The following is a 25,011-nucleotide window of genomic DNA, read 5'->3' as shown; positions in this document are numbered from 1 at the left end:
CCCACCAGGTGCTTCCAGTAAGCACCACTACGCTGCGTTGCAGAGAGATGGTCTTGGCCTTGCCCCTTTTTACACATCTCTGCAACCCAGCTCTGGGCGCTTAGTAGAGGTACCTAGTGGGCTAGTTTGACCCCAGGGACCCTCAGGATTGAAGGGGACATTATCCCCCAAATTAAAACGCCCACAGGGCGTGTTTGCACATGTTACCTCAGGCGCCCCCCCTCGCTTCACCAGTGTGCAAAACGCACCCCGTGGCGCATTTTAAGCTGTAGTTTTAACCCCCCTGCCCTATTATGTACTATAGGCTTACAAAGAAGGTCATGCTAATCACAGGGGCACCCCAACGCATAGTGTTCCCTAGTGTATGTAGGTGTTTTCACTGTATTCTAAGTGTTTTTTAGCATAGAACTTGCTCTAGGCCTGGTTAGTCAGATTCAATTACCATCAGTACACGTCATAAAGAGTTGTGGTTACAGGAGGACTTTCTGCTCCTCTGTTGGTTCTTTCTGTACATCTCTTCTTCTTCCTGCACTTTTCTTCGTCTTTGTGGAATTCTGTTGCTTCTTTCTGCATTTCTTTTTCTTCTTTCTTCACATCTGTAGGCATAGTTAGAAACTAGCATTTAAAAAACCTTTGAAATTCATTGAAAAAAACATAGGTTTCAGGCACGTTATAGTTAGAAATTAGCATTTAAAAAACCTTTGAAATTCACTGAAAAAAACTTAGGTTTCAGGCACGTTATAGTTAGAAATTAGCATTTAAAAATCTTAGAAATTCACTGAAAAAACCATAGGTTTCAGGGGCGTTATAGTTAGTTGGACATTTCACTCGTACAAAACCATAGAAATTCCCCCGTTATAGTTAGTTCAGCTAACTATAACTCGCGCACCCGCAATGCACTGCTGATGACGTCAGATATTACATCACTTATGACATGGTCAGTGACATCACTCAAGACATCACGGATGACATCTCAAATGACATCACTGATGACATCATCATTGTGATAGAGTGGCAGACCTCCTCTCACACCCAATATTACCTTTGCTACACACACTCAAAAATAGAAACTAACATTTTCAAAACAATGGACATACCAATACCACTTACAACACACCTATTCAGTAATTCCAAGATCTACACACACATCCACTCATTCACCAACAGTCCTATACAGGCACTCATACATGTACTCACTCATCATATGTACTCATACACCTATACATCCTGTTACACACTGACACTCATCCATAGAGTTACTCACACACATAGTCACACATGCAAACAAAGTATCAAACATCCATTAGATTGCATAAACAGTTATACACACACCACCACACTTACTGCTACAGAAACTTACACATACTTACTCTCTTAAGCAATCACTTATAGAAACACATAATAATTTATACAGGAACTCTTCCAATCTCTCACTCTTACATATACTCACTTATATACACCAATACTCACATATACTAGTTTAAATCATATGTAGTTACTCATAAAGACACTATTGAGACAGGCATTCACTCACTAACACATCCATACACACACTCATCCACCTATACAGTCCTGCACACATGCTCTCTTCAAAACATACAAGCAGTGGGTCACTCATTCATGCATCTATGCGCTAAGTAACACCCCCACCCAACCATACAGACACTCAGACACTCATACTGATACTCAAAAAAACAACTAATAACCCATATAGACACTCATGTATTTACTCACCAACCCATGCAGCCTCTTATACACAAAGTGAGAGACTGATACAAATATGTACATATTTGAACATTACTTACTAACCCATGTATTCACTAAGATACACTTAATAAGTCAGTTATACAATAAATTTTACAAAAGAAAATCATCCATTTAGACACTTATATACCCATTTATTTTTCCATCGACCTTGAGATATACGTATATAAAACATATTTAATTTTCAGAAAAACCCACATTCACTGGATGATGTCATCAGTAATGTCATGAGTGATGTCATTTGAGATGTCATCAGTGATGTCATGAGTGATGTCACTGACAATGTCATAAGTGATGCAATATGTGATGTCATCAGCACTGCATTGCGGGCGCGCGAGTTATAGTTAGCTGAACTAACTATAATGGGGGAATTTCTATGGTTTTGTACGAGTGAAATGTCTAACTAACTATAACGCCCCTGAAACCTATGGTTTTTTCAGTGAATATATATATAAATAAATCGCCACACGAAGGTAAGTTCAAGCTCATCTTTATTGGCCGACAGCCTGCCAGCAGGAACCAAGCGAGGAGCAGCCAAGTTCAATCTATAACATGCCAGACGCGTTTCAGGTGTTAATCTTTCTTCAGTGGCATTCCAGTAAAAAACAGCTGCATGCGCTGCTAGGAGTACACAAAATAGTTCCAACACCTGCACAGGTGGGCGGGGCCATCCGCATGGCATTGTAGGTGATGTAGCGTACTACTAATGAATTCAAGTGGATGCATCGCCGTAGTCTTATTAATGTCCATGAATAAAATAATGCAGTCTCCAAGGCGGGACCTGCCATGCTTCATGACTGCAATTCGGAGCTTTTTAAACTGGTTCCCCCCTGTGTAGAGGCGCCAGTTCAACTTCGTTCAAACGCTGCAGCACCCTCGTGGTGCCGTCTCTTACCCGCTTCAGAGGTGGGCATTTCTTCGTGACCAAGTCAGGGCCGCTTTTCAATCCAAACAAACAGGAAACCCCATTGAAGAAATCGCTACACGAAGGTAAGTTCAAGCTCAGCTTTATTGGCCGACAGCCTGCCAGCAGGAACCATCGAGGAGCCGCCAAGTTCAATCTATAACATGCCAGACGCGTTTCAGGTGTTAACCTTTCTTCAGTGGCATTTCGGTAAAAAACGGCTGCATGCGCTGCTGGGAGTACAGAAAATAGTTCCAAAACCTGCCCAGGTGGGCGGGGCCATCTGCATGGCATTGTAAGTGATGTAGTGTACTACTAATAAATCCAAGTGGATGCACCGCCGCAGTCTTATTAATGTCCATGAATAAATGATGCAGTATCCAAGGCGGGACCTGCCCTGCTTCATGACTGCGATCCGGAGCTTTTCAAACTGGTTCTCCCCTGTGTAGAGGCGCCAGTTCAACTTCATTCAAACGCTGCAGCACCCTCGCTTTACTACTTGCCTGGAGGCTCTTCCTGAAGGGTGTCCTTGTTTTGATATTGTTTAAGCGGCTGACCCAGTCGCGGAAGAAGCCCCTCTGTTGGAGCGGACCCGCGGTGACTTCGGGTGAGAAGTCATCAGTTAATCGGGAGCCATGAGCCTATGGGAAACATTGAGGAAACAGCGCTTTAGCAAGACTTTTGCTTTCACCCACTTGGATTTTAATATTTGCTTAAATACGAACTTTGGGCAACATTTCACTTGAATAACATTAACAGTGCAAGTAGCAGCACATGTTGCCTGGAGCATCGAGCACCATCAGCCACTGACGAAGGGGAGACCTGAAACGCGTTTGGCAGAGGTTGCTATTTGATTTATTCAAAGCAAGGTTTTCGTTCCTGTGCTGCTATTTTTCCATTAAAGAAAAGCGCTTTACTACTTGCCTAGAGGCTCTTCCTTAAGGGTATCCTCCTTATTTTGACATAATATATATATAAGAAGCAGAGCGGCATCTGTCCTGTGTTGGAGGGGATACGGAAGCTGAGCCTGCCGTGCCACCAATCAGGGTACCAGTACTCTCCCTGACTAAAGAAAAGTGCCAGCACTGAGGGCTAGAAAATTTGCCAGTGCTGGTACACAGTACCGGTCCATTTAAAGCACTGCTCTAAGTAAATCTGGGTTTGCATCAAAATCCATGTGTGAATGCTCGGGAATGCTCTCTGTTTAACCCATTGACCCCCTCGTTGATGCGAAGTAGCGCAAGGCAGCGCTACACGCTGCGCTGTTTTAATTTTTTTTCTACAAAGCGATGTAAATAGAGCTTTGCATGGCTGAGTAAATCCTGATTTATATTTTGCATTGGGGCTGTGTCAAAAAGGTGACACAACGCAGATTTAAAAGTAAATCTTGGCCAGGATGTCTTCCATGCCGTAGGCTACACTTTAGACAAATGTATGGAGTTGTGATCACAGAGAAAAAAAACTCCTCCTGTAAATCTTCCAATATTTACCTACGGGCCCTACAGACTTTTTCAGCTCCCTTTTCTTCTCACTATGTAAATGACAATGTGGGCAGGGTGAGGGGAGGAGTTCCTCTCTCTCTCTCTCACAAGAAATCTTGTAGAGAGCAAGGCAAAGATGATCCACATTACAAAGTAGATGTCACTGTCACACTGGGCACCGCAATTTGCTCTCAGTCTTGTGGAGGACACTCTCTCTAGTCAGAAGTACTTAACAACAACTCAGTCAAGCAGTTCTTTGAAGGAGTGCAGGTAGGTTTTGAGCTCCACAGCCTGTGTACCTTCCTTCCCTCAGATTTAAACAACAGGACACTTTCCTACCTCATGTCTATTGGGGTTACTGTACGCCTTCATGCCCCTAGTCTTATTCTTACCCCTTTAGGGGTGCACCAACCTCAGCCAAGTCAAAATATGAACTTTTACCTGGCTGACAAAGTCAGTAAACAATAATAACATTAATATTAATGATTTATAGAGCACATGGCTTCTCAAAGAGTGTCCGGTGCTAAGCAGACTAAATGACCCATCACAGAAAAGACCAGTCTACTGATATGCTAAGTGAAACAACTAAGTTTTCAGATTGCGTTTAAAACAGTGATCATCTTTCATAGACCATAGGTTCGAGGGAAGGGCATTGCAAGCTAATGGCAGCAAGGTAGGAGAAAGAAGTACAACCATCTTTTCCTCTTGAGTCGTGAAACCACAGGAAGTTCAGTGCCAGGCGAGCAAAGGGGTCTAGCAGGATGATACAGAGTGAGCCTTTTGATCAAAAACAAAAGGCCACTTTGATGAAAGGCTCAATGGGTCAAAATGAGGCCTTTAAACTGTATCCTCTGTTTGATCAGCAGCCAGTGAAGCTCCTTAAGGTGATAGCGAATATGTTCACCAATGAGGGCTTTCAATAAAAGCCATACAGCAGCACTGTGGCAGCTGAAGTCTCTTCAGCTGGGTATGCCTGAAGACCCCAGGAAAGAGAGTTGACATAGTCTAGCCAGGACGTGATGAGGGCATGTATTACCAACTTCTTGGTCTCAAGTGGAAGTAGATACTGGAATTTCTTTCTAGATTTTAAAAGTCCAAAGCAGGAGTCCACCACACCCGCCACCTGGAGGCCAAAGGCAGCATGATTATCAAACGTTACCCCCAAATTGTGCACTGTAGTAGCCTGGGTTAACTAGGGCGGGACATGACTGGGCCAGTATTCACCATCCCTGGGGGGAGCTAAATAAAAGGATCTCTGTTTTATTGCTATTGCACTGTAGGTTACTGAGCTGCATCTAATGAAAAACGGCAGTCAGACTGGTCTTAAAACTGCTGAAGGCATTGGGTGTGTTCCTGTCAAGAGTAAGAAGGAACAGGGTGTCACCCACATAAGATACAATCTCAACGACAAACGACTCCTCCAATGAGGCCAAGGGAGTCATATATATGTCCAACAGCATTGGACTTAGGGTAGAGCCCTGGGGGACACCAAACTTTAGTGGCTTGGGATAAGAAGCAAATTGAGCCATCCAAACCGACTGGCTTCCATCAGACAAAAAAGAACTAATCTAAGCCAGCGTGGATCCACCCACACCTATGTTTTCCAGACGGTGCAAGAGGATGGAGTGGGACACTGTATCAAAGGCTGTGGATAAATCCAGGAGTGTCAGTGCAGCTTGTTTCGCTTGGTCCACCACCAACTTGATGGTGTCAGTAACCTCCAATAAGGTGGTCTCTGTACTGAAGTACACGTTCACAAACAGAAGGAGTTGGGGTCAGACCATCCAGCCTCTTAAGAGCAGTTGCAGTCTTTGACTCTTGTGGGTTTCAATTGAGTTTAGTTCATCTTGCTTCATGTGCACTTCAGTCCCATGACCAGTAGCATCCCAGATTATTCTGTGTCTTTCATTGGAAGAGTATAGAAGGCATCTCATAATACCTTTGGGAATGTTTATATCTGTCTGAAAATTCTCCAGACAATCATAAACTTTTGTTGTCTTCTCCTCTGAAAGAGCTGACTCCAGGAGGTAGGGATGCACATTCAGCCCTTTGCTTTTGTTCAAGTGCCATTGGATGCCCAGAATGTTGTATACAGAAATATCATTTAACAAATACTGTGTCCTAATTTTAGCTTAAAAATATTGTCACACTGGGTGTAGATTTTCTATTAATTTCAAAGTAGTAATATTTCTGAAGACAATATTAAGGACTCAGTATTTATGTCAGACAATAGTCTGCCATTCTTTGAAATGGTATTGCTTCGTCAATTACACATGCTGACCAGTCCAAACTGTCTGTTCAACTGAGATAAGCACTGAGTTGTTTGGTTCAACACTGACATTCAGCAAAACTCCATTATGAGAGGGAATCCTGCTAGACTGAGGAGCTTTCGTAAACAGGACCTACTTGGAATATTCAACGGATGAGACATAATAGACATGGTGGAACTAAAACATTAACACAACTACAAGATGAATACAAACTGATGCAGTGTAAATTCTTAAATACATAAATAAAACTCTGTTGTGCCCTAATAACATGATCTGTACCATTGGAAAACAGAAGTATACAAAAAAAGTGGTGGTTGGAATCGTTGAATAAATCTCCGCCACTGGTATTTGCTTGCGCCGTATCCTAGACCATTGTTATTTTGCACAACATGCTGCGTCAGTTGGACCCAGCCATAGGCAAACCAGTCTTGACAATGCTTCAATAGGAGCAGTTCAGTACAAACTGCTATGCCAGGACCTTTCTGAAGAGAAACACAAGCAACCCAAGACCGGTTTTGCCCTTCTTAGGGCTTATCAGTCGGGTATAGATTGTTTCGGGTGGCACAGCATTTATGGGACCTGTGATCGTCCTTAAGAGAATTTAATAGAGGGGCAGTCTCATTCACATACAAAACCCTAGCAAATAATATGCTGGAATGGGTAGGTAAATTAAAATTGGCTTGGGAAAACGAACAACACCACCTAAAAGACATAGGCAACACTCTGTCAGAACTGATAAACCCAAGGAAGATAGCTATAAAAGCAAGGTTGTGCCCTGTCCAACTGAAGATATTACACAGAGATTACTTCAGTAGGAGTAGGAAACATAGAATAGGTTTGACCAAATAGTGGCATGCATATATTGTAAATCTGAATCTGATACTTTCCTGCACTTAATATGAGAATATAAAGTCATCCCAAAAAATTATGACTGCAGAACTTCTTTACGATAGTTATTGTAAGCTTGTTTGTTTATTCACAGTGGCTTATGATTGCGAAAAGTTATACTGCTAGCTAATCGGGCAATCACCCATGAAACTGGAGTTCTTGGCAAGTATTGATATGTGAATGGAGGCAGGGAAAGTTGTTGCCAAAAGTAGAGGATGTCCTAAAAAATTTGGGAAAATCTTGAGCAATTTAGAGCTCATTATGACCTAGATGTTGAAGATGCCACCAATATGGGGGCTAAAGGAAATGTTGACCCGAGGCTGTCGAACAACACAATGAACAACCATTGGAAATGCAATAGGACTCGTATTTGAGTGCATTAGAGCTATTGGCCTTGTAAATGGCAATGTCTTTTACCCATGAGTTATGGCGTGTATGTATGTGATGTGTAGTGGACTTATGTGGGTTGGATTGGAATTGCTAGTTGTGGTATTGTGTGGTGTGGAGTGGATTTGTGTAGTGGAATTATGTGGCATGGTGCACAGTTGAATTATGTGGATAATAAATATGTGGTATTGATTGTACTTCAATTATGTGGTGTTGGATGGAGTGTAATGGAGTGTAATTATGTGAAATGGTAATTTGAGGAGTGGCATGTAGTGGGTTTTAATTATGTGGTGTGCTGTTGAAGGTTGTGGCATGTTGTGCGGACAGGATGTATGTGGTGTGCTGTGTAATTGTGTTGCTGAATTATGTGGTTTGGTGTCAAATTATGTGGTGTAGCTTGGAATGTGTGAAGTTGAATTGTGTGCCGTGGAACTGTGTGGATAGATTTGCCCTTTTTGTGTCGAAAAATTGCCAATTAGGTAGGAGCTAAGCTCCAGAAGTGAGTATGTGGGTGTTAAATAAAAAAAGAAAAAAATGTTGACATTTTACCATGCATTAACCGCTTGCGTGCGGCAGGAATTCCAGCCCTGTGCTGGACATTCCAATCGCGGGCGTGGTCGTGGGAGAACCATTCGGTCATCAGCACAGCCCAACCATGACTCATGACGGAATGGTTCCGTCACAAGCACGGAAGGGGTTAAGTAATATGGCCGAAATACCCTTGTTCAAAATGACATAGCTAGTGAATTAACACGTCAGCAAAGTTTTTCCTCACCCTTTGCTGAAGTCACAATGTTAATGAGGAAACAACAGTCCATTTGTTTATAAATGAGTAGAATAATTATGCTAGATGGAAATGTTTAAAAGATACGTTTTACAATGCATTTCTACATAACATGTGCACCTAGTTTCTGCACCATAATCGGAAAAAGTTATACAACTGATTGTCAGTATGACCCTTTCATTTATATTTTTTGTTTTTTAAAGGGACAAATGTGAGACTTATTAGCCATGCATAACCACAAGCACTGAATACTGTTTTTTTAACCCATACTTATTTTTGAAATCGGGGACCGAAGAATATACCAACAATGTACAAGTGTACAAAAAACAAAAATATCCCGCACTTTATTTATGTAGATGAGGGGTTAAGGAGATAGCAACAACACACAAATGTACAGTGAAAAAAATGAGAAAACACCCTGGATAGGGAGATAACACCCAACCCATAGTTACTGTTTGTATCTCTGGGACGTGTTTAAAAAACAAACCCATAAGCACTACTTGTGTTTGGCATGGTTATAGGAATACCAGTACACATGCGCATGGTTAAGATACTACGTTAGACAAGTCACGCAATGCAGGCTCATGCATTGAGACAATAAATACATTAAATCCAAATATGCAGCATGCCCAAGCAATCTCCCTAGCATTAACCAACTTGTCCCTAGTAATCGTCCTTCACTGCAAAACAGATTCCGCGATGTAGGCTCACAGAAAGAGAATAAGAATAACATGTTCTCATTGCCCATCTATTGCCCTGTATATTACAGCAATGTCCAAAAGAAAACACATATTCACACAGCGGATCCAAACATGCACATTTCTATGGTGTAGCAAATTATTACATTGCTAAGTGGAAAACGACTTGGACATGATATGGATATGGCAGAGGGAGAACAAACGTAAAAAAAGAGTTCCTCCAAACAATAGATAAACACTGCAAGGGTAAGACAACTGTGCTTGACTGGTGCTCCTCAGCCTTGAACGGAAATTTTATTTCGGCTGCAAAAACCAGTAGGAGGCAGGAAAGAAGAGCGACAGTGGAGTAAACCTATGGTAAGAAGCAGGCGGGAGAAAAATCATGTTATTGAAAACAGAAGGTCTTGCAGACAGCGCATGCGTGCTGCCTAGGCTCAACCTAAAAAGGAGCAAATGGTGTTGATGAATGCTCTCCAGGGTCTCTCACACAGCCCATGTGGTTTGTTTTATGTGCACCTTAGCTTGCAGTGCTGTATTCGTTCAAAATTTAACTCGGAATCATTGTTTGGTTGTTTTGTTCCATTGATTTAAACAATGTTAAAAATATATTCCAAAAACAACCTTGACACTCAACAACTTGACTATAAGGGCCTAAGCAATGATGGGTGAAAGGAATGAGATGCTTTGGGAAATTCATGATGAACAGAGTAGACAGTTGTCTCCATGTCTGTGTTGTCTAATATGGCAACGCAGCTTTGAGGGCCTACATGTACACATGGAGATCTTTATGTTCTCCACAACCTCCTACACAAACAAGCACATGCACCTCACACTCTTGGAGCCAGGGTCTCAGTCATGTCAGACTACACATGTTTGCCAGTGGGAGCCAGTAGGTAGCATCGCCAACCTGGGGTGCAGGTAAGAAAGCTTGTAACTATAAATAATCTGCATTAAGCTGTTAATCATGTCATGATTTCGACGGCTATCATTACTCTTGAAATGAAGTTCACTTTGGCTGAACTTTTTCTCCAGCACTAGTGAGTACTCTCCTGGGGTACTATGTGGTTGAAATACATGTAGAGCAGCTATTAGTGGACTTTGGATATCAGTTTAACGTGCAGGAAAAAAATTGAGCTAAGCAGAAATTTTGAAATGAGGAGGCAGGTTGCATATGCTTACTTCACAGCAGAGGTTTTACTCTCCATAAGCCCTGGGGCGAGCCCCCCAGGGCTTATGTAGAGGAAAACCTCCATAATGGCAGAGGAGCCCTGCCCCAATGCCCATAGCCAGAAGATGATACATAAAATGATAGAAGCACAATGTTATTATCATTTTATTTATTGCTGTCTGAGCCGTGCAGTAGGTATGGAGCGGGGTGGTCCGGGCATGGCAGGGAGGCAGAATAGTGTACACTTATAAGTAGGCTTGTCTGTTTGGCCGGCCGTCTTGGGCCTGTCAAACAGACATGGACACATGTTTCTCCAACACAGTTCTGTTGCACCACTGGGTTGGAGAAAAGCCACAGGCTCCACGGCACTGTCTGAGTGGCAAATGAGGCTGCTCAGACCAATCCTGGTGCTGCTCTCATTCTATGACAGCAGCATTTGGATTGGGAGGGGAGCCTGTGCCCTGGGGTCCATCCACATCCGGGACGGATGAGAGGAGCAAGGAGGCGGCTGGAAGCATCAGCAGGAGCGGAGCGGCAAATAATTCTTCTTTTAATTTTATATTATTACCCAACCCCAAGCCTCCTCCCCCATCCCCCAGTCCGCCTTTCCACCCAAGATAGGTGGCGGCCACCACTGCATAAGCCATCAATTAATGAGAAGAACCTACATTTTGTTCTGAGACATTTGGACTGTGTCAAGATTTTGTGGTAGTTGGGCATCAAGCACTTGGTCCAGGCCTTCTTCCAGCACCTCTAGGCCAATCATTCCTCACTTACTACTGTGATGCAGCCCTAAAGCTCACTAGAGATACAGGTCCAGTGAAGTGTAAAAGAGCCCACATCTCACTCAGTTCTGACTTTACTTTAGCTGTCCAGTAAGGCCAGCTGGCCTTCACTGAGGTGGAAAACACATTGAGATCTTCATTGTCAGGTACTCCATGCTTTACCTGACTGAACCTAGGCTGTAGTACAATAGATGCACAGTGTTTTAATCTGCCCCAAGGAGACCAAACTAGAAAAGACAGAATAACAATCCTCAAAATGCCCTCTGCTCTTTGGGTGATATAGAGACAGAAGCCACTGGACAGCTGAGTGACAATGATTAGCAACAATATTCCTTAGACTTTGGATAAATGTGGCTCAGCAATTAGCCCTAATGTCATTGACCCTACTTGGTAACGTTTTGTTGCCTCTTCTTCTCAACATTTGCCTCTTATCCATATGCCAATATATGCTCATAGCTTTTCTCCTATAGTTATTAAACTCCGTAATCTCACTCGAGCCCTAAAGGGTTGTAAATCCCCTGATGTAATCATTTTACTCATAATAAGATAAATAAGTAATTTAAGTTTCAATATCAGAGGTTGATGGTGGGTAGTACTGGAACCCATCATAGTGTAAAAAGTTTTGAATTCTACTGTTATTGCTGAACTCTAGGATGTATGTGAGATCTATTCACTAAATGTTAGGGATTTCAGAGTGGGTCAGGGTTTTCAAGTGGGTTTCCGTCAGCCCTAGATAATTAGCAATACCTGTCAACTGAATAATACTAACTCAATCCTGAAGGCTTACACATCTTGGTTCACAGCAATGCCTTCTCAATTAATTACTTTGTCGCTCTAAAATAGGTATATCAAAAATGATTACCTAGTATTTTAGTCTTTTATATTGTCTAAACAGCCCTAACCTGAAGGGTTTGGTCACAGCTTGCCTTAGAAGATTTTGGATAAGAGTTGCCTTCATTAAGGAAACACACGTAGACACTAACAGGGCACACACATTTGAAGATAAGTTGGGGCAGTACAAATACTTTGGGGCTTATTTACAAGCCCATTGCGCCACCGGTGTGTCACTTTTAATATGGGAAAAGGTGATCTACCGGTGGAGCAAGGGGCTTGTAAATGAGCCCCTTTGTTTCTTAAAGCTCATTCTCTTGTGGGGTGGCTATATTAGCTCACAGCAAATACAATAAGATGATAGACAGAGTACTGAAACTTCTCAACCACTCACCCCCAGTCAAGAGATCTGGGTTTAATCCATCATTCTTTTGCTCGCTATGCCACAACAGTTTGTTCACAGCCATATCCAAATCAGTCTTGACCCTGCACCTCATGGGAACAGTCCTGTCCGAATTGCCAGGTCAAGCCCTCCCTTGACAGGTAACAAGTATCCTGGACCGGTTTCAGGGTATCACCCCTCATCAGCCAGGCTAGGTTTGATCCAGTGGCACAGCGAGCAAGGGTCCCACATCTTGGCATACCCCTGGCCACTTAGGGTGAATTTAGCAAACGAAACAAGATGGTGGGCGGAGTGCTGAAACTTTTTAACCACTCACCCCCAGTCAAGAGGTCTGAGTGTAATTCTTCATTCTTTTGCTTACTATGTCATTCCTGTTTAGACCCAGCCATATGCAAATAAGTCTTGGCCCTGCTCTTCATCAGAACAGTCCAGCCTGAATTGCCAGGCCAGGCCCTCCCTGGGACAGAAAAAAGCATTCTGAGGCCCATTTCGGGGTATCACCCCTTTATGACCAGGCCAGCTTGAATCTAGTGGCGCTGCGAGCAAGCAACCCACTTCTGGGCATACACATGGCCGCTTAGGGTGAACATAGCAAACACAAGCTGATGGACAGAGTACTGAATCTTTTCAACCACACACCCCAATCAAGAGATCTTAGCTTGATCCATTGTTCTTTTGTTAACTATGCTACCCCAGTTTGGACCCAGCCATATGCAAACCAGTCTTGCGCCTGCTCCTAATGGGGACATTCCAGTCCAAACTGATGGGCATGGTCCTCTCTGGACCAGAAACAAGCATTGCCTTCTCGCTGTATCACTGGATTCAAGCTAGCCTGGCTGATGAGGGGTGATACCCCGAAACCAGTCCCAGAATTCTTGTATCTGGTCCAGGGAGGATCCGGCTTGGCCGTTCAAGCTGGACTGTTCCTATTAGGGGCAGGGTCAAGACTCATATGCATATGGATGGGTCCAACTAGGGGGGGCGTAGTGAGCAAAAGAATGATGGATTCAACCCAGATCTATTGACTGGGGATGGATTATTTGTTGCTGCAGCATTTTTTGCCCTGAGCGGGATGGGTATGCCCAGACATGGGTCCCTTGCTCGCTATGCCACTTGATTTAGGCCAGCCTGGCTGATGAGTGGTGATACTCTGAAAAAGGTCCCAGTATGCTTGTTTCTGGTCCAGGAAGGACCCAGCTTGGCAGTTCAGGCTGGACTGTTCCCATGAGGAGCAGGGTCAAGACTGATTTACATATGGCTAGGTGCAAACTGGGGTGGCCTAGTGAGCAAAAGGAAGATGGGTTTAACCCAGATCTCTTGACTGGGAGAATTTAACTTTTTCATCAGGCCATCTATTAGGAGCTCCAATTCTAACAGGCTGTCCAAATTGTCACTTCATGTACATTTTGTGTTTCTGTTGCTTAGAAAAGCTGGTTTTGTGCCCTTTTTATAGTGGTAATTTAATTATAAAAGTATTTGGATTTTTTTACTTACATATTATTGGCTGGTTTGTGTGGTGTTAGAAGTTTTTTGTCAGCATAGTCCTTATTTGGTGGACACTAATTATAGTTTATGGTTTAATGTTATGTATATGTATAGTTATGTAGTATTGTTTTTACATTTTCATATAACTATATGTAATATTTTTTGCAAAATAGTGTATTCATTTTGTATGTGTTGTTTAATGATGGCCCATGGAAGCAAGCTAAAGTCATTCCCCTTATTAAAAAACGACTCTAAATGCCTCTAAGCTCAAAAATGTCCGGCCCAACTTCCTCCTACCCTTGCTTTGAAAAGTTAGAGTGATATGTCAATGGCATTCTAACTAGATTCCTAAAAGACAACCGCATCCTGGACATATCATGAAATTGCTTCCAGCCTACACACAACACAAAATCTGCTCTCCTTGCTGTTTCTGAACATCTTCACAGTGCCTTGGATGAAGGCAGATTCTCAGCTGTGATCTTGCTCGACTTGAGCGCAGCCTTTGACACGGTGTCACATCAAAGTCTGCTCAAGTGCTTTCAGGACATTGGCTTAGGAGGTGTCACTCTCTCCTGGCTTGCTTCCTGCCTATCGGAGTGCTATTTTCAGGTCATTTTTCCCCCTTATAGCTTTCAACCCCCCGAGTTACAGTACGGCGTCCCTCAGGGCTCGTTTTTAATCCCAACATTATTAAACATATACATCCAGCCTAGCTCAGGTTGTGAAATCCTCGGGCTTATGCTGGTGTCGTATGCAGAAGATACTCAGCTTTTACTATCACTCTCGGGCAATCCAACGCAAGACATGGGCTACTCCCAAAATGGTATGCTTGCCGTGGCAGAGTGGATGACAAACAACTGCCTATGCTTCAATGCTAACAAGACCGAGATACTCCTTCTTGGCAAACAAGCTCTTTCTTTTGATGACCACTGGTGCCTTCTTCGCTTGTGCCTCCCCCAAACCCAAGTCCTCCATCAAAAACATAGGAGTGTGGATGGATAACAAGTTGGCCTTCCTGGTCCAACCGACTTCGGTTTTTGGCACCTGTTTTGGAATCTTGAGAAGCCTTTACCCGATCCTGGGCCTCTTTGACCCTCCTAGGGCATGGGGGGGGGGAAGTAAGTCTACAGTAGATGAGTTAGATAAAGTTAAATTAAAAAAAAAACACTTACCTTGCACTAGCCGCATCGCTGACTCGACGATGCGGCGAACACAAGATAAGTGGGTTTATTCATTGTTTTCTGTAATTTTACCTATGCCATCGCCTGTCCACTTCCCCCCACCCTGCCCCGCCCCACCACTCTTACCTGTGTCAGCCGTGCCTTGACCCTCCTACTCGTCAAACCATCATTCAGGCGACCATCTTGTCACGCCTGGACCAGGGCTGGAGTGGAAACCGGCCCTGGCAAATTGCTCAGCAGGCCCCCTAGGGGGTTGTGGGTGCAGCCGAGCCAGGGCCGGTTTCGGCCGATTTTGTTACAGAGGCTGATATTGCAGCTTTGCTGCAGAAGCCGCCCTGTTAGAAAACGGCCCCCTAGGGGCCCAAAACCAGCCCCCACCCTGGCAGCCCACCGGGGAAATGTCCGGTGCCTGCTATGGCCAGTCTGGCCCGGGTCTGGGCGACTGTTACATTTTATACTTAGGAGCCAATAAATCTGTTATGAAAAGATTCCAGCTAGCCCAAAATGCAGCTACTAGGCTGCTCTTCTCCCCTCCTAAGTTCTGTCCTTCCTCTGGTCTCCTGCACAGGTTACACTAACTCCTTGTGAACAAGTGTATTCAATTTAAGACTCTGCATCGCCCATAAGATTCTTTACTCTCAGGGGGCCCCAATCATGAGCCAGCTTATTTCATTTTACCGGCCTGAACATTCTCTGCATTCCGCCAACCTCAACCTGGCCGTTGTTCCGCAAGTCAGGAGAGTCTGAGTGGAAATTGCTATTTCGTGCCCTGGCCCCTTCTCTCTGGAATGCACTTCCACTCTCCATCAGAAACACCCCAAATCATCTACTTTTCAGAGAATCTCGCAAGATATAGCTCCTTCACCCAATCCTTGGGGTGTTGGGATTTGCAGCTGTGTGTTTTATAGGCCTAGCAATGGGAATCCCCATTGTTGGGTCAGCCAGGTGCTCTATAAATCCTATAGCATAACATATAACATAACATATATTTTTTATATTAAATGTGTTTACAATGTATATTTATTTAAGTTTTATTGTGAGTAGATATTAATGATAAGATAATTGTTATTTTATTTTGAGTATATATAGTTAATAAAGTCATTTATATATTTTAAATTGTGTTTTGTTAATTTCTGGATTTTTAAAGTAGTTATTTATTGTTTTTAATTTATAATATGTTATTTTTTTTAAATGACATGATATTGTTGTGGTCAATAATATTGTTATTGATATTTTGGTTATGTTGAATACATTTAATGACATCACAACCTTTTGTGTTACTATATTTTTGTTGTCGATATTATGGTATTTTAGATATTTGGAGCAGCGATATTTTTGTAGACATTAATTGTGTTTTTCTTCTTTAAGTCTAGGCTGGCAATATTTTTTAAATCATATTTTGAACCCATATTAGTGTAGTTCAATATTGTTGCAGTTGATATTGCCATATAACTACAGACGTTGTTCTCGTCGCTATAAAGGTTGGCAACCCCTGCTCTACAACAGCTACAATCTCCTTTTCCACTGTACAAATAACACACTAAAGTGAAAACATGACCTGTTTAAGGTGCCTGAAGACCAGTTTATGGTCCCAGAAGTAGGAAATGCACATGAAGATCCCTGGGCACAGGGTGTAAAGAAGATGCACAAAGCTGCCTCACTCCTCAAGACTTCACATACCCATAGGCATAATCAAACGGCTTCCTATCACCAATAGAAGTCTTGGTGCTATAATTTTTTTTATGGTTCTTATTGACAGCATAAGAAATAAACAAAAATCCAGTTACATACATGTAATCATATTTAAAGAAAAGAGAAAGAAAAAGGTGAGAATTTTTCCATAAAGATATATAGGCAAGATTAAGAGTTTCAAGAAAGAAAAATATAAGGAAATGAAGAGTTCATATTATCGATCTCCAGATTTCCTCCAGTTTCCACATTGATCGTACCCCCCTTGTTTTAGCCAGGGCATGTTCCACATCATATGTATCCTTAACCAAACTCCACCATTCCAAGACTGTCGGTGGATTCTGCGATATCCAAACCCGGGCTATTATCAGTCTAGCACAAGCAATTAAAATTGTTATTAGATCAGTCTGCCGTATATTCCGACTAAACCCACCCACTAATACTTCTGAAACTCTAAATGTAACAGGTCGACCAATTTTCTGAGATAAAACTTTAGTAACTCCTTCCCAGAAATTTGTGAGTAGTGGACACAGGAAAAACATGTTTCAGATCTGCAGCCTTATGGTTACATTTTGGGCATTTTGTGCGATCGTTGTTATTATGATTTGACGACCATTTAGTTATTCTTTCAGGGGTATAACATGGCTGGCATTAAATCTATACTGTTGCAGCCTAAGACTAGAAGACTGCACTGACCTATTTATACTACTAAGAGCTGAAGAGATAGTATTTGCTGTAACATCAGTATCCAACTTTTTGTTCCACTTCTCTGCTAATTTCACACAGTCATAATTTTTAAGGCCATTAAGACTTTTGTATCCAACACTGATTAATGATTTATCCTTTTCAGCGTATACGCAGTTCTAGATATCAGAGTCCGCCACGACTGTAAGATTTAGCCTACGTCGGAAATAATCACGCATCTGATAATATTTGAGACGCGCACCTTCTGTAAGAGTGTAAACAGCCTTCAGTGTTTGAAATATTATAAAACCATTATGGTCGTATAGATCCACCAGAGTTTTTATACCCAGGTTATGTAGATCTTTACAGGCTTTGTCATGAAAAATTCCCGGAAGACCTGGGTTGCCCCACAGGGGCAGTCTACAGTGATACATTGATGTTTTGCAGTAATTAAGACATGCATGCCAAATATTTACTGTATAACGTGCCGTCTTGAATTTAACCCGCTTAAAGTAGTTTGGGTTGTTGAGTCGAAAGAAAAACATATTGGAATCTTTGCCCAGCATAAATGTATGAAAAAAAAGACTATTAATTGGATTTAGTAAACTACGGAAACAACTAAGAAAAGTTGACCAAAAATATAGTTTAAAATCTGGAAAATCGAGACCTCCTTGGTTAAATGGAAGTTTTAATAAGGCAATTGCTTGGCGAGCTTTTTTATACCCCCAAATAAAGCCGCTAAGAATCCCATCTAGCTGCTTAAAGTAAACGTTGTCCACCTGTAAAGGAATCAATCAATCAATCAATCATATCATTTGTAAAGCGCACTACTCACCCATGAGGGTCACAAGGCGCTGTGGTGGGGAATGCTGCTACTGCTCGAAAAGCCAGGTCTTGAGGAGTTTTCTGAAGGTCAGCAGGTCTTGGGTCTGCCGTAGGTGGATGGGGAGGGTGTTCCAGGTCTTGGCGGCGAGGTGGGAGAACGATCTGCCGCCTGAGGTCGCTCTTCGGAAGCGGGGAACTGTAGTGCGGCCAAGCTATGGGAATCAGGCCTACGCCTAAGAAACACATGTTCCTCTGCCAAAAAGAGAAAATAAGAGAAAAAAACCCTTTTTACGATTCAATTTCATAATTAGGCAAACCAGCGTCTAAACCACATCCGTTACTCTGCCTAATCGAGAAAGAAGAAAAACAAAAAAAAAAATATTATTAATACATTTTTTTTTCCTTCCCCTCTTCCCCTTTTCCCCCTCTTTTTTGTTTTCCTCCCTTCCCCCTCTCCTCCCCCCTTCCTCCTCCTCCCTTCCTCTTTACAATTCAATTTCATAATCAGTCAAACCTACGTCTAAGCTAAACAAGTTATTCTCCCTTGAGAGAAAAAAATTAAATATATATATATATATACACATTTCACTTTCGTAATTGCCACGTCTTAGATAGCGAAAGAGGGAGAAAAAAAAATAGAAAAAAGAAAAGTAGGAAAGAGGAAAAAAAGGTGTATTTTCACAAATCAATTATCAGGATCAACAAATATCTTTAACCAGTTCCAGTAGTTCACAAAGACATGATTGTCTCTTAGCTCGCATTTTTACTGACTATTTTCGATTTGCCATTTAGTTACCAATTGTTCAGCTTTTTTTTCGTCAGAAAAAAAAAATGTATGGTATTCTTGAAGACTTTTAATCGTGCAGGTTCCTGCAAAAAGACTTGCCCGCCGAGAGCTTTTATTGGATCGATGAATTGGCGCAATTTCCGGCGCCTCTCCATTGTAGCTTTGCTCAAGTCTGATCTCACAAAAAAAGTGACAGAGTCTATTGTGACTGGAGTATTAGGTCTTGCTTTTAATGAGATAGCCTGTCGCAATAGGAAATTTCCTAGAGTAATCAAAAATGGCCGAGGGTATTGCCCCCCTTGTTTCTTTGTGTCAGCGGTAATCTGTGGGCCCGTTGAATCTGTGAAACCCAGTCGGAAAGATCAGGGAATGCCTTCTGAAATAATTGTACCACATATGCCCTTGGATCGGCTCCTTCGGCCCCTTCTACAATCCCGAAGTGTCTGAGATTCTGTCGACGTTGCCAATTTTCCATGTCCTCGATTTTGGCCTGTATAGTCGCTATCTGAGCCTCGTGCCTATCCACAATAGCTTCTGTATGTATTGATTTCTCTTCGGTAGCCACTACTCTTTGCTCCAACTCTTCAACCTCACGAGATATACAGCCCAGTTTGCTTGCCATCTCCTGTATCGAAAACTGTGTTTTACTATTATCTTCTCGCATCTGTTGGTAATGTTCTTGGGCCTCTTGCCTTTGCTCATTTAGCAGTCTTAGTATCTGAGTAAATGATGATAGTAGTTCCTCTTGACTGCCCACCACCGAAGTCGTACTGGACTGTAAAGTGACTAGAGGTGGGTTAATGATTTCGGTATCAAGAGCCTTGGCAGTAAGCACCGGAGATGTACTTAGAACTTTTGTCGCTATAGATGTTGGTATTAGTATTGGAGTTGATATTGCATTTGGAGCGGGGGCTGAGGCTGAGGTAGAGGAGGACGTAGGAGCCAGTGTCACAGATTGAACCCCCTCCAGTAACCTCGAGTTGGATTTGGAAATGTTATCAGATTTATCAGATGTATCTGTCTTGTCAGGCATTAAAGTTCCTTCAGTAGGGCTATTTCCGGAAAGTCGTAAAGCCATAGACTTAACACCGCCTTTCGCCTGTACCCATCTCCGCAAGGGGTTGCCCTCTGCAATGACCTTTTCCATTGAAGCTTTTGACTTACTAATTGTTTTTTTTGCCTTGTTCTTAGATTTGCCTCTTCCTTTCTTAATGCCGACAAGTTTATCTGTACCCAGAGGTGTGCGATTCATTGAATCCACATAATCCACATAATCTTCGTCAGTATCTACCTCCTCTATTGCATCTGTCTCAGCTGTTTCCTCTGTTGTCTCATCTACCGCTAGAGGCAGCTTGACGCCCGGGTCTAACCCGTATCATGATTTGGGGCCACTGGCATAGTAGAGGCCAAGCCCTTGTTTGATATCGATGACAGGTTCTTCATTAAAAAAACATTTGGACTTCCCCCAGCCTTCTCCTCTCGTACCTTTTCCGGTATTTTCAGGGTATGTAAGGTGACTGATGCTTCAGTGGTTATCTGGATCCCAGAGTAGGGTGACCAACCGTCCGTAAATTTCACGGAGAGTCCGTAATTTTGGCCGTCTGTCCGTTGTCCGTGAAGGATTCTTTAACGGACGCCATTTGTCCGTCATTTTAGCCGGTCACCGGTCGCCCCACCCTAAAGCCAGCACAGCTTGCCCCCACCTCCCTTCTTGACTCCGATGCTGTATCAAAGCTCAGATACCCCGCAGCATTGGAAAGGCACAGCGGAATGGCACCCCTCACACTTCCAGCCCTTGATGAGCTGTTAAGAGGTGCTCGAAGGTGACTGAGAGGAGGGGCTGCAGGTTCAGGAGCGGAGCAGGGACATCCATTCAGATGCAAACAGCCCTGAATGCGTCACCTCTCTGCAATTTAGAGAGGCCCCAAACATCCTAGACTCCGCCAGATTAGAAGGAGGCAGCACGTGGTTCTCTTCACAGAGATTAATTACTGTCACTAAATTGTACATAAACCTTGGTTCTTCAAACATGCAGTCTATAATGTAATAAAATAAAGAAAAGGCACAAATCGCACCCACACTGATTAACAAAGTATGGAGGACAATCAGTTCAATCAGTTCTCTTAGAGTATCTCCTGTAAGTACTGTACCTCACAGTGGGGGATGGCATTTTGGACAGAGAGCCTGTCTTCGTTGTCTTGTGCAGGAGGGGGCGAGGAGCCCAAGATGATACTAGAATGCTGCATGCCCACCCCTGTGCCCACCCAGGTGGATCCTGTTCCCCCTCCTGTGATGGCTCCTGTCCCCCCTCCCCCCGCCTGTGATGGCTCCTGTCCCCCCCTCTGGTGGCTCCTATCCTCCTCCCCCTCGTCTGTGATGGCTCCTGCCCCCCCTGTGGTGGATCGTGTCTCTGCCCTGGGTGGCTTCTGCCTAGTCCTGGAACAGCTCCTGCAGCGAGGGTGAAGTTCCTGATGGGCCTCTTCTCAAAAGGGCTCAGCTCAAAATTAATATGGAAAGGTGGGCGAGTGAGTAAGTGAAGGGATGGGTGGATGTCTGGATGAATTAGTGAAAGGGTAAATGGATGAATGAAAGAGTGAATACATGGATAATGAGAGAGGATGGATGGATGAGGGGAAGGATGGATGGATGGAGGGGAAGGATAGATGGATGGAGGGGAAGGATGGGTGGATGGGTGGGTGAAAGGATGGATAGATGATGAGGGGAAGGATGGATGGATGATGAGGGGGAGGATGGATGGATGGAAGATGAGGGGAAGGATGGATGGATGGATGGATGGATGGAGGGGTGGGTGAAAGGATGGATGGATGATGAGGGGAAGGATGGATGGATGATGTGGGGGTGGATGGATGGATGGATGATGAGGGGAAGGATGGATGGGTGGATGTCTGGATGAATTAGTGAAAGGATAAATGGATGAATGAAAGAGTGAATACATGGATAATGAGAGAGGATGGATGGATTGATGAGTGAGGGAAAGGATGGATGAGAGAAAATGTAAATAGCTGGATGTATGGCTGGAAGGGTAGCTGGATGATGGATGAGGGGATGGATGAGGGGAAGGATGGATGGATGATGAGGGGAAGGATGGATGGATGATGAGGGGAAGGGTGGATGGGTGGATGGATGATGAGGGGGAGGATGGATGGATGGAGGGGTGGGTGAAAGGATTGATGGATGATGAGGGGAAGGATGGTTGAGAGAAAATGTAAATAGCTGGATGTATGGGTGGAAGGGTAGCTGGATGATGGATGAGGGGAAAGATGGATGAGGGGAAAGAAGGATGGATGGATGGATGGAGGGGAAGGGTGGGTGGGTGAAAGGATGGATGGATGATGAGGGGATGGATGGATGGATGAAGAGGGGGAGGATGCATGGATGGATGGAAGATGAGGGGAAGGATGATGGATGGAGGGGTGGGTGAAAGGATGGATGGATGATGAGGGGAAGGATGGATGGATGGATAGGATGGATGGGTGGATGTCTGGATGAATTAGTGAAAGGGTAAATGGATGAATGAAAGAGTGAATACATGGATAATGAGAGAGGGTGGATGGATTGATGAGTGAGGGGAAGGATGGATGAGAGAAAATGTAAATAGCTGGATGTAAGGGTGGAGCGGTAGCTGGATGATGGATGAGGGGAAAGATAGATGAGGGGAAGGATGGATGGATGAGGGAAAGGATGGATGGATGATGAGGGGAAGGATGGATGGATGATGAGGGGAAGGATGGATGGGTGGATGTCTGGATGAATTAGTGAAAGGGTAAATGGATGAATGAAAGAGTGAATACATGGATAATGAGAGAGGATGGATGGATTGATGAGTGAGGGGAAGGACGGATGAGAGAAAATGTAAATAGCTGGATGTATGGGTGGAACGGTAGCTGGATGATGGATGAGGGGAAAGATGGATGAGGGGAAGGATAGATGGATGGAGGGGAAGGATGAGTTGATGGGTGGGTGAAAGGATGGATGGATGATGAGGGGAAGGATGGATGGATGGATGGAAGATGAGGGGAAGGATGATGGATGGAGGGGTGGGTGAAAGGATGGATGGATGATGAGGGGAAGGATGGATGGATGGATGGATGGATGGGTGGGTGAAAGGATGGATGGATGATGAGGGGAAGGATGGATGGATGGATGGATGATGAGGGGGTGGATGGATGGATGGATGATGAGGGGGAGGATGGATGGATGATGAGGGGGAGGATGGATGGATGGATGATGAGGGGAAGGTTGGATGGATGGATGGAGGGGTGGGTGAAATGATGGATGGATGGTGAGGGGAAGGATGGGTAGATGGATGGATGGATGATGAGGGGGTGGATGGATGGATGGATGATGAGGGGAAGGATGGATGGATGGATGGATGATGAGGGGGTGGGTGAAAGGATGGATAACGAGGGGAAGGATGGATGGATGGATGATGAGGGGTGGGTGAAAGGATGGATGGATGATGAGGGGAAGGATGGATGGATGGTGAGGGGATGGATGGATGATGAGGGAAAGGATGGATGGATGATGAGGGGAAGGATGGATGGATGGATGATGAGTGGGTGGGTGGAAGGATGGATGGATGGATGATGAGGGGAAGGATGGATGGATGATGAGGGGAAGGATGGATGGATGAATGGATGGATGATGAGTGGGTGGGTGAATGGATGGATTGGGGGTGGGTGGGTGAAAGGATGGCTGGATGGATGAGGAGTGGGTGGGTGAAAGGATGGATTGATTGATGGGTGATGAGTGGGTGGGTGAAAGGATGGATGGATGAGTGGGTTGGTGAATGGTGGGTGGGTGAAAGGATGGATGGATGAGTGGGTGGGTGGATGGTGGGTGGGTGAAAGGATGGATGAGTGGATAGGTGGGTGGATGGTTGGGTGGATGATGGGTGGGCAGGTGGGTGGATGAGTGAAATGATGGATGGACTGATAAGTGCAACGGTGATTGAATAGACGTATGAGTGAAAGGGTGGATGTAAGGATGGATGAATGAGTGAAAGGGAGGGTAGATGGACAAAAGGATGGATAGATGTGTGAAGGAGTGAAATGATAGATGGATGAGTGATAGGGTCAATGGATCGATTCATGAGTGGATGAGTAGATGGATGGATGGGTGGGTGGATGGATGGATGGAAGGAAGGTTGGCTGAGTGAAAAGGTTGATGGAGAGAGAAAGGGAGGATGGATGGATGACTAAAAGAGTGGATGGGTGGAAGGATTAGTAAGTGAAAGGATGGCTGGATTGGTGAAACGGTAAATGGCTGGATGGATGAGTGAATGGATGAATGGGATGAAGAGTGGGTGGATAAGTGTACAGATGGATAGGGTGAAAGGGTGGATGGATGGATAATGGATGGATGAGTGAAAGGATGGATGAAGGGATGGATGAGTGAAATGATAGATGGAAGGATACATGATGGATAGGTTTGCAAATGATTGAATATGTTTGGAAATGGCTGGGCTTACTTATATACTATTGCGCGACCTCTGATGTGTCTGTAAAACTTACCTATTGTCATGAAGTTTTGTCCTGAATTTTGACCTCCTGTCCTGAATTTGTGTCCTGAATTTTGACCCTTTGTCCTGAATTTTTACACTCACCGTCCTGAATTTGCACCAATGCCAGTTGGTCACCCTATCCCAGAGTCTAAAGCTAAAACCAAGCTATCAGCTAATCCCTCTGCCTCTGTCTCTGCAGCACCCCCTTTAGAAACAGTAGCAGCCTCATTGTCATTTCCTTCGGTGATGGCTACAATGTTGCAGGATAGATCTGCTACCGGCCCTAGACTCACTTTGTCTCCACAACGTTTCCCTGTAACACACCCCACACTCCGCGTGCTATTACCAAGGGATTCTGTCACTTTGCCAAACAGTGCCAGGTGCAACAACCAGCTGCCAGTCCCGTTTTCTCTGCTGCTCTCTGAGGTTTTCTCACACGCAGGTTCAGCCAGCTCCATGCCATCGTGGATTTT

General features: G+C 43.9%; 1 long non-coding RNA gene across 1 annotated transcript; it reads right to left on the bottom strand.

The window, feature by feature from the left end:
- Positions 1-291: 291 nt before the first annotated feature.
- On the bottom strand, positions 292-25,011 carry LOC144785135 (uncharacterized). Its single transcript, XR_013601775.1, has 3 exons — positions 24,885-25,011; positions 18,238-18,479; positions 292-596 (listed from the first exon to the last, which is right to left on the bottom strand). It is a non-coding gene; the product is annotated as an uncharacterized LOC144785135 (long non-coding RNA).

Source organism: Lissotriton helveticus, chromosome 10 (assembly GCF_964261635.1).
Source record: "Lissotriton helveticus chromosome 10, aLisHel1.1, whole genome shotgun sequence".
Lineage (NCBI taxonomy): Eukaryota > Metazoa > Chordata > Amphibia > Caudata > Salamandridae > Lissotriton > Lissotriton helveticus.
The sequence above is the reverse complement of the archived record's forward strand: the minus strand, read 5'-3'. Positions and strand labels throughout refer to the sequence as shown.